The sequence below is a fragment of the Sapajus apella genome, unplaced genomic scaffold (assembly GCF_009761245.1).
Source record: "Sapajus apella isolate SASKATOON/1434 unplaced genomic scaffold, GSC_monkey_1.0 scaffold4, whole genome shotgun sequence".
NCBI lineage: Eukaryota > Metazoa > Chordata > Mammalia > Primates > Cebidae > Sapajus > Sapajus apella.
Genome location: NW_022436944.1, coordinates 33,384,535 through 33,395,465, shown reverse-complemented (window position 1 = coordinate 33,395,465; position 10,931 = coordinate 33,384,535).

The window sequence follows — 10,931 nt, the reverse complement described above, 5'->3', positions numbered from 1 at the left end:
ACACACATACACACACATATATGTATATATATAAACTTGATACATATAAATAAACTTGGTATATATAAAATTGACATATTCTATATAAAATTATCTTTATATAGAATATATATTCTATATATTTATATAGCTATATAAAGTTAATACTGTTATATTTGTATATCATTATATATATCAAGATTAAATATAATTCTTGATATATATCAAGTTGATATGATTTGACTGTGACCCCACCCAAATTTCATGTTGAATTGTAGTTCCCATAATCCCCATGTGTCGTGGGAGGGACCTGGTGGGAAGTGGTAGGATCATGAGTGTAATTTTCCCCATGCTGTTCTCCTAATAGCGAGTGAGTTCTCACGAGATCTGTTGGCTTTATAAGCATCTGGCATTTCCCCTGCTGGCACTCAATCTCTCTCCTGCCACCCTGTGCAGAGGTGCTTTCCACCATGATTCTAAGTTTCCTGAGACTTCCCAAGCCATGTGGAGCTGCAAGTCAATTAAACCTCTTTTCTTTATAAATGATCAAATCTCAGGTATTTCTTCATGAGAATGGACTAAAAAACAAGTTTATATTTTCATCAAATATATGAATATGAATTTATATACATACTTGATAATGTATACATATATATGTATAGTATATTATGTGTGTGTATATATTATATACAATTGTATCATAATTATATATATATATATACATTTGATATATATATCCTCAGGTGAAAAATAGTACATGATTTCACTTTTTCTAGGTCAAATGTAATTTCTGATTAGAATCCTGCTGGGCTTCCCAGCAAGTTATCCTCAGGAAAGAAGCCCAGTAAATTAGGAGTTTGGTTGAATTTCAAAACTGATTTTAAAATTAATTTATATTTGGAGATGCTGTGTTGTTTTCCTTCTCTAATTTCAAATAAAACAGCAACCATGGACTGAAACTCTTGGTATAAATAACATGGAAGTTCTAATGATGAAGGTTTCCCATTAAGAAACAAGAAGATTCCTATCTTTGAAGAGAATATAAATGATTCCACAGTAATACAGTGAGTAATGTCTGTTCTCAGTAGGTAAATCAATTCCCAAAGCCCTAAGATGAAAGCTTTCTTGAAACAAAAAACCAAGCCTTTGAAATATCTGTCCTAGATATCTATTAGGTTAGAAGTCCAATTTCCCATCCCCACCTCTGGGAATTGCCTCCTGTATAATGGACATGGTGGCACAGCCAAGGCCGATTAGATTGGAGCACCTGAACTAAACAGGAAATTGGAGCTGAGACTAAGAGCAACCAAGATTAAGGATGCTGAAACCAGTAATGTGCCAACTCTGACATCATTACAGTACCTATCAAACTATGTGTGCTATAAAACAGAAAAAGCTGGGAAACGGAATGGTCGGGAATTTCAAAGCTCTACCAGCCATTCTAGGGTAGTCTCTGGTCCTGATTGGATCCTGAATCCAGCTACATTTTGTCTTTGGGTTTCCTTGTGGTCACTGTCATCTTTATAATGAACTCAGTTTTCAGCCAAAGTTAAATCCATCAAGATCTGTTACTTTCAACCAGGAAAAGCCCAATACAATACTTTTAGAAATTAACTCTTATAATTATTTACTTAAAGCTAAAGCCAGTCCTGTTTTAAATGCTAAATTCAGAGTAGCCTGATGTGAGTGTTATTATTATTTTTGATGTTTTAAAAAGATGGTAGAGAATTTTAAAAACACATCATTTTGTCATTTTGATTCCTTATGTTCCTCTACAAAAGAATTTTTTTTAAAAAAGTTAGTCAAAAATAGAGAAGAAAACTTTACGTCTTTTTCTAGAGACTAATTGGTAATTCAGGACACATACTTTTAGGGAAGATTTTACATTTCTGAGTCTTTCCTGATGGTAGATTTGACCATTCCCTCCTTGTGTATCAAAGCATATTGCTTATGACTATTATAAATGTATCATATTGTATAGTAATTAGTTATTAATCTTTGAAATTCATTACCACTTGACTCTATGCTATATACATTAGGAATACAAGATTGAGAAAACTACAAGCTCAGGCCTGAAGGGAAGACAAATAGGCATAACAGCATGTCAGGTGGGACTTTCTCTCTGCCTCAATGGTTGACAAGTGCTTGCATATTCAAGAGAAGACAAGGAATTGCTAAGAAGTAGCAAAGTCAATTCTGTGACTCTAAACCTTCATCCGAAGTCAGCCTATAAAAGAGAAGCCTCTTTTTTTGGATGGTGGAAGATGACAGCATAGAAAGCTCTCCCTTCCAAGGACACCAAGTTAACAACTATTTACATGGAGAAAACAACTTAGTAAGAACCAAAAATCAGGTGAACACTCATGGCAACTGGTTTTAACTTTGTATCGCTGAAAGAGGTGCTGAAGATATAGAAAAAAAGTCTTGAATCACCAATGCCCCCCTCCCCTACCCCAGCAGCAACAGCATGGTACAGAGGGCGTCTCTGGGCACTGAGGAAGGAAGAACATCAATCGTTAGGTATTGAACTCACTGCTGTCCTGTTAGAGCAGAAAAGAAAACTGGACCAATCTCATCTGATGCCCGCCCACAGAGGGGGCATATAAATCAGCCCTAGCCAGAGGGGAATCACAGATCTCAGCTGTCAGAACTTGAGTGCCTGCAAACCTCATCACGAAGAGCTAAAGCACTCTGTGTCTCCAAATAAATTTGAAAGGCAGTCTAGGCCATAAGCACAGCAACTCTGAGGTAAGACCTAGTGCTGAACTAAGCCCAGAAACAGTGGACTAGGGGGTCATACAACATACTGAGACAAGCTGGGACAGTAAAGGGAGTGCTGGCATCACCCCTCCCTAAACCCCAGACTGCACAGCTGGTGGCTCCAAAAGAGATCCCATCTTTCCACTTGAGGAGAGGATAGGGAAGAGTGAGTAGGACTTTGTCTTGCATCTTGGATACAAGCTAAGCCACAGCAAAACAAGGTACTAGTCAGAGTCATGCGGCCCCCATTTCAGGCCCTAGCTCCTAGATGACATTTCTAGGCACACCCTGGGCCAGAAAGGAACCCTTTGAAGGAAAGAACTCAGATCTGTCAGAATTCATCACCTGCTAACTGAAGATCCCTTGGACCCTGAACAACATCAGTGATACCTAAGTTCTACATCAAAGGCATTGGTGAGCCTCTGAGACTTGCTAGCTTAGGTGAGACTCAGCCTAATGCCAGCTGTGGTGCCTACAGGGCAAAACTCCTTCAGCTTGAGAAAAGCAGAGGAAAAAGTAAAGGGGACTTCATCTTACAACCTGGGTACCAGCATGGCCACCATGGGGCAGAGCACCAAGCAGGTTCTTAGGGTCCCTGATTCCAGGAATCAACTCTTGAACAACATTTTTGGACCTGCCCCAGGCCAATGGGGAGCCCATTGCCCTGAAGGGTAAGTTCCAGGTCAGGAAGCATTCACCCCAAGCTGACTTGAGAGCCCTTGAGCCTTAAGGGAACATCAGTGGTAGTCTAGCAGTACTCCTCATAGCCTGAGATGGCAGTGGCCATGGGGTGAGGCTCATCTGCTTTTGGAAAAGGGAGGAAACAGTGGAAAGGACTGTGTCTTGTGGTTTGAGTGTTAGCTCAGCTGCAATACAGTAGAGCACCAAGTAGACTACTGAGGTTTTTGACTTCAGTCCCTGACTCCTGGACACCTCTGGACCCATGCAAGGACTGGTGGACCTTGCTGCCCTGAAGGGAATGACACAAGCCTGGCTGCTTTTGCTACCTGCTAACTGTAGAGCCCCAGGGCCTTAAGCAAATATAGGCAGTAGACAGGGACTGGTTATAGCAGGCCTTGGGTGAGACCTCTTGCTGTGCTGGCTTCTGGTCTAACCCAATGCACTCATAGTGGTAGTGGCCACCAGGGTTCTTGTGTCACTCCATCCCCAGCTACATGTGGCTCATAACAGTTTTAAATGGTTCTGTTTGTTTGGGAGAAAGTAAGGGAAGACAGCAAGAGTTTCTGCTTGATAATCTAGAGAATTCTTCAAGATCTCGTCCAAGACCATCAAGGTGGTACCTCTATGGATCTACAGGAACCACAGTGTTACTGGGCCCGGGGTGCCCTGTAAAGCAGATATAGCTTAGATCCTAACACCCAAGTTCTTTCAGATATCTGGAAAGCCTTCCCAAGAATGATGACTGCAAATAAGCCCAGACAATGAAGACTACAATAGATACCTAACTCTTTAATGCCCAGACACTGAAGAACATCTGCTATCATCAACACTATCCACTATCCATGCTAATTTGACTTCACTAAATGAACTAAATAAGGTACCAGGGAACCATTTTGGAGAAACAGAGATATGTGACCTTTCAGATAGACAATTTAAAATAGCTCTGTTGAGGAAACTCAAAGAAATTCAAGAACAGATGTGGTGGCTTACGCCTTGTAAGTAATTCCGGCACTTTGGGAGGCTGAGGCAGGCAGATCACAATGTCAGGAGTTTGAGACTAGCCTGGCCGACACAGTGAAACACTGTCTTTACTAAAAATACAAAAATTAGCTGGGCTTGGGGGTGTGTGTCTGTAGTCCCAGCTACTCGGGAGGCTGAGGCAGGAGAATCGCTTGAATACAGGAGGCAGAGGTTGCAGTGAGCCAAGATCATGCTGCTGCACTCCAGCCTGGGCAACAAAGCAAGGAAAAAAAAAAAATTCAAGGTAACACAGAGAAGAAATTCAAAATTCTTTCAGATAAATTTGATGAAGAGATTAGAATAATTTAAAAGAATCCAGTAGAAATTCTGGAGCTGAAAAATGCAATTGGCATACTGAAGAATGCATCAGAGTCCTTTTATAGCAGAATGGGTCAAACAGAAGAAAGAATTAGTCTAGCATGGGCAACATGATAAAACCCCCATCTTTATAAAAATACAAAACCTATCCAGGCATGGTGGCATGCTGCTGTAGTCCCTGCTGAGGTGGGAGGATTGCTTGAGCCCAGGAGCTGGAGGTTGCAGTGAGCCAGCACTGCACCACTCACTCCAGCCTGCGCAACAGAATGAGACCCTGTCTCAAAATAATTTGAAAAATTTTAAAAAACAAAGAATTAGTGAGCTTGAAGACAGGCTATTTTAAAATACACAGCCAGAGGAGATAAAAGAAAAAAGAATAAAAAACAATGAAGCATGCCCACAGGATCTAGAAAATAGCCTCTAAAGGGCAAATCTAAGAGTTATTGGTCTAAAGAGGAGGTAGAGAAAGAGATAGGGGTAGAAAGTTTATTCAAAGGGTTAATAATAGAGACGTCCCCAGACCTAAAGAAAGTTGTAAATATCCAAGTACAAGAAAGTGTAGAACGCCAAACAGATTTAATGCAAAGAAGATTACCTAAAGGCATTTAATAATCAAATTCCCAAAAGTCAAGGATAAAGAAAGGATTCTAAAAGCAAGAGAAAAGAAACAAAAAACATATAATGAAGCTTCAATATGTCTGGCAGCAGACTTTTTAGTGGAAACGTTACAGGCCAGGAGAGGGTGGCATGACATAGTTAAAATACTGAGGGAAAAAATCTTTTACCCTAGATTAGTATATTCAGTGAAAATATCCTTCAGATATGAAGGTGAAATAAAGGCTTTCATAGAAAAACAAAAGCTGAAGGATTTCATCAATATCAGACCCACCCTAGAAGAAATGCTAAAGGGAATACTTCAATCAGAAAGAAAAGGCCATTAATGAGCAATAAATAACCACCTGAAGGTACAAAACTCCCTGGTAATAGTAAGAATAAGACAAACACAGAATATTATAACACTGTAACTGTGGTGTGTAAACTACTTTTATCCTAAGTAGAAAGACTAAGCAATAAACAAAAATTATATCTACAGTTTTTCAAGACATAGTAAAATAAGCTATAAAAAGAAAAATAACAAAAGCTAAACAATAGGGGGACAAGCTTAAAGTGAGTTTTTATTAGTTTTCTTTTTGACTGTTTGTTCAGTTTTGCAAATTGTGTTGTTGTCAGGCAAAAATAATGGGTTATGAGATAGTATTTGCAAACCTCATGGCAACTTCAACCCATCAAAATATATAATAGATACACAAGAAATAAAAAACAGGAAACTAAATTATATCACCAGAGAAAATCATCTTCACTAGAAGAAACAGGAATAAAAGAAGGAAGAAAAGACTGCAAAATGACCAGAAAGCAAATAGCAAAATGGCAGGAGTAAGTTCTTACTTATCAATAATAACACTGAAAATGTTAATGGACTAAACTCTCCAATCAAAAGACACAGACTGGCTGAATGGGTGTGAGTGGTACATATTTGAAATGAAAAATTCTTATGAGCTTGTTTCTAAATAGAGTATTTTAAAAACACTGTTCAGTCCTGTATGGTCTACTCAGCAAAATAAACAATCAAATCATAATCTACAATCTGCATGTACACACTATTGGCAAATGCTGACTATAGGCTCAGATCAATAGAAAAATATAGATACCTCTTGAGGAAGCTGGGTTTTAGCTGAGTTTGGAAAGCTGTAATTGACACCTATTGATGGGTGAACCACAGAATCTAAGAGCTAAAAACGATGTTAGAAACCTTCTATGTGGTCTGACGCGGCGGGCTCACATATGTAATCCCAGCACTTTAGGAGGATGAGACGGGCAAATCACAAGATCAGGAGTTCGAGACCAGCCTGGCCAACATGGTGAAATCCTGTCTCTCCTAAAAACCCAAAACTTAGCTGGGCATAGTGGTGGGCGCCTATAATCCCAGCCACTCAGGAGGCTGAGGCAGGAGAATTGATTGAAGCCAGAAGGCAGGAGGTTGCAGTGAGCTGAGATCGTTCCACTGCACTCCAGCCCTGGTGACAGAGTGAAACTCCATCTCAAAAAAAGAAAAAAAAAAAGAAAGGAAGAAACCTTCTATGTAAGCCTCCATTTTGCCATCAAGGAAAAGTTGGCCTCTATGACTCATTAAATGTCAGGGGTATTAGTAACACAGGAGTAACAACATAAACTCACAAATCACAAAAACATATTTTGATGTCATAATTTTACATAACCCAATAAATAATACCACTTTATCAATATGATCTTGGTTGATTATAAAATTTTTCAGGCTTGCTTTTATGCAGATTATTTTAGTGACTTCATTTATAATTGATATAATTGAAAGTGTCATTGGTCACTCTTGGCAAATGCAAGATTGCAAATAATTTGTGATAATTTTTAATTTTGAGAAGGATATTTTGTTGATGCAACTATTACTCATGCTATTAGATTTTTATAGGTCATGACAATATTGGGATAAATTTCTGATAATTTATTTTAAAATATATATTTTAGTACATGTAGAAATGATGATTCTCATAGGACAGTTTTTCTAAAAAGATTTAACTCTTCATACAAATCAGTTTCATCTAAGTCTGAATTTAATTTTAAATGTAAATTTATACAATGGCATTTTAGTGTTTCCTCTGACATTTTCTGGAACTTGTGGAAGCCAAAAGTGACTTCATGATTTGTACATAATTCAAAATGCTTGTTTATACATTCTGTCACTGTATATTCAATTATAAGAAAATAATAATTTTTAAAATGCCTTCCTCAATAATTGGCTCATCTGGTGCTTCATATATAAACAATGATCTTTTTCATCTAATATAACAGTCTTTAATATTTATATCTAAGCCTGTGAATATTGGTTTTTCAATGTTGCTGCAATTTGCATAACAAGAGATTCTAAATTCTTTGAAGTTGATAACTCCATGACATGCTCTATTGCAATACCCATTTTTGTATGTTTTTATTTTGTAATACTTTATTGACAAAGTTTACTGCCTGAGTGCCAGCAGCTCCTGTCCTGATACTTGAACTGGAGAATTAACATTTGCATAGCTGATGAAATGATGGTCTCTGGGGACAGACAGGCGAGCTATTCTTCCACTGTTGGTCCTAACGCAGCCTCCATGCAAAGCCCCTCCTCTCTGCCAGGATCATGGCCACTGCCACCACCTGCAGCTTCAGTGGCACCATCACCAACCCAAGCTAGGCCTCCTCTTTGGGGCATGACAGCACCCCAGACTACTGTGGGCATGCATGCAGGCACTGGGCCGCCTGCCCAACTGGTCAGTGCTCATGTTGCTTACTGCTGGCTGTGCTCATGGCCTTGACCCTGAACATGCCCACAAAGACATCTGAGCATCTGCATGTTCCATTGCCCCACTGGATTTCACTTATAAAATACAAGTTTAAAGGTCAAATACTTAATAAATTCTAAATGGTGACAGCAGAGCACGAAGCCAAGCACAGGCCCCATCAAAGAGCTGCCGCTACACAGATTGCGTGCCCATAAAGCCACCCTGTCCGCAACAAAGATTGATCCAGTCCAAAATGTCAGTAACACTGAGGTTGAGAACCTTACTGTAGATTAGCTTTGTCTGACTTAGAATTTCATGTAAATGGAAACTGTCTGTTCAGAGCTCTTCTATTCATTTAAGTCAGATTTGTTGAAGGTATAACTTATACACAGTAAAATCCATCCCTTTGAATACACAGATCTATGAGTGTTGACAAACATACGAACACCACCCAAGAAAGATATGGAACAGTTCCATCACCTCCCAAAGTTGCTCTTATTTGAGATTAGAATTTAAGGACAGAGACCTACTGTTTGAGAAAGATGAATTCAGATTAATGTAGGAATCTGCAGCATGCTATGGAAATGGCTTGATTTAGGAGTTAATAAAAATAAAGATGACCAAACTGGTGATATCTGGCCTGCCAAAGGGGATATCTGTTAATAGTAAGAAGAAATTTATGAGGAATGAATCAAGAAATTTTAAAATACAGGGCCATTGTGTATTTTGAATATTCTAGCTGTTTAAGGGTCTAAAGTTTTCTGAAATATTAGAGTTGTATTTCATTTAGAATTATATTGGGACTATTGAATTTAATTCTGATTTTTACCTCTGAAATTACTGCCTTCTGTGTAAAATAGCATGAGGAAAGGACCAGTATAGACAAAATACATATACACACTCTGTGTCATAGCCTAAGGCACATGGGGACACCTTATTATAGAAGAGTTTCTCGTAGGCAACCCATTTTCTTCAACCTGGAGAAATTTCTCAAGGTGTTACAGATTGATTTGTTGATTTGATTAGTTTAAATGCTCACAAGTACATTTTTTTAAAAAAAGACACCGCATAATCTAGCTGCCCTAGAAAAAAAGAAAAGAGAGAAATATCATAACTCTATAATACAAGAGAAATAAATAAATGTAGGAATACCTTTGGGGCAGCAGCTTCAACACTTGATTGCACAAAATGGCAGATAGCAAAAGTGAGCCACAAATGCGCAGACCATTTTTTTTTTTCTATTATTCTGCTGTGTAGGCCAACTGAATGGAGTCCAAATTTTATACAGCTAAAACTGAGGACTCTTTCTGTCCAGGCAGCGTAATTGGAGTAGATCAAAACATTTTATGTGGTTTCTCTGCAAATTCCCAGAATTGAATATACCCGAGAAAATACAAGCTTTGTGTCTATATGTGCATACAAACCCATACTCCCAATCCATAGACATTCTGTATATTTCTATGGAGTGTTTATGAGGTGGTGCATGAATAAAAATTAAATATGTATGTGTTTTTGTTTTATGATGAAATAAGTATATATATATTATTTTTATATATATAAAAATATATATATATTATTTTTATGATGAAATAATTAAGCATTGCACATGATATTGTCCTTCTGTTTTTCTTACATATCTTTTTTTCTTCCCTATCTTTCTATTTGCTCTCTGCTTAATATATGATTCATAGAATATTCAAGAAGAGATTAGACCCTAGTGTGACCCTTCTGTTTTTCTATGATGCTTCAATTTGATTGCTAACTGGCAAGAAGCAATTTTTTTTTTTTTGAAACAGGGTCGCACTCTGTCACCCAGGCTGGAGTGCAATGGCCCAATCAATAATGGCTGACTGCAGCCTGGACGTCCCAGGATCAGGTGATCCTCCCACCTCAGTCTCCCAAGGTAGCTGGGACTGCAGGCACACGCCACAAAGCCTGACTAATTTTTTAAATTTCTTGCAGAGATGGGGTCTCACTGTGTTGCTCAGGCTGGTCTTGAACTCCTAGGATCAAGCAATGCTTCCTTCTTAGCCTCCCAAAGTACTAGGATTATAGGTGTGAGCCACTGTACCCAGCCAAGAAGCAATTTTCAGTGGAGAGAAGGTTTGCTTATAGAGATGATGGAGAGTTATTATGAGGAAGAAAATTGCAGAAGAAAAGGAAGACAACAGGGGGCTTGCAGCTTGGGAAGGAAGAAAAAGAATACGTCTGGAAACAGGGGGAGTGGTAGATAAAGGTTCATCAACAATGACAGGCAGAGACAAATAATAACATCAGAAATATTTTTTGGACATTACCTTGTAAAAGACTAAATTGAAATAGAATTGAATTTGATATTAAACTTCAAGTGGCTTTATATTTTTCTTCAAAGGCATATATATATTTGGTTTCTGAAAGTAACTGGGATACAACCCCCCAGTTCCCCCTTCCCCTTTGTAATCCATGGGCTGTGAATCCTGCCTGGGGGGCTCTCCGAATGCCTTCACCAAGTAATGATGTGTCAACTTCAACTCGGGTTTTTATGGCAGATTTTATGGAGAAGAAAAAATAACTGTTATTATTAAACTGAGAGTGACTAGCATTATCATTGACATGTTTCTTGAAATGCAAACACTGCCCCCATTTTAACACATGCACATTTTGCCTATGGTTCTTTTGTCTTGATAGGTTAAGAAATTCTTTTCTGTATAATTTATCCTGGTTCAGGTAAATTGAGAGTGTGATGCAGTCTCAGTCTAAGGGCCATGGCACACCAAGCCACACTAGGGTCTAATCTCTTCTTGAATATTCTATGAATCACATATATATATATATATATAT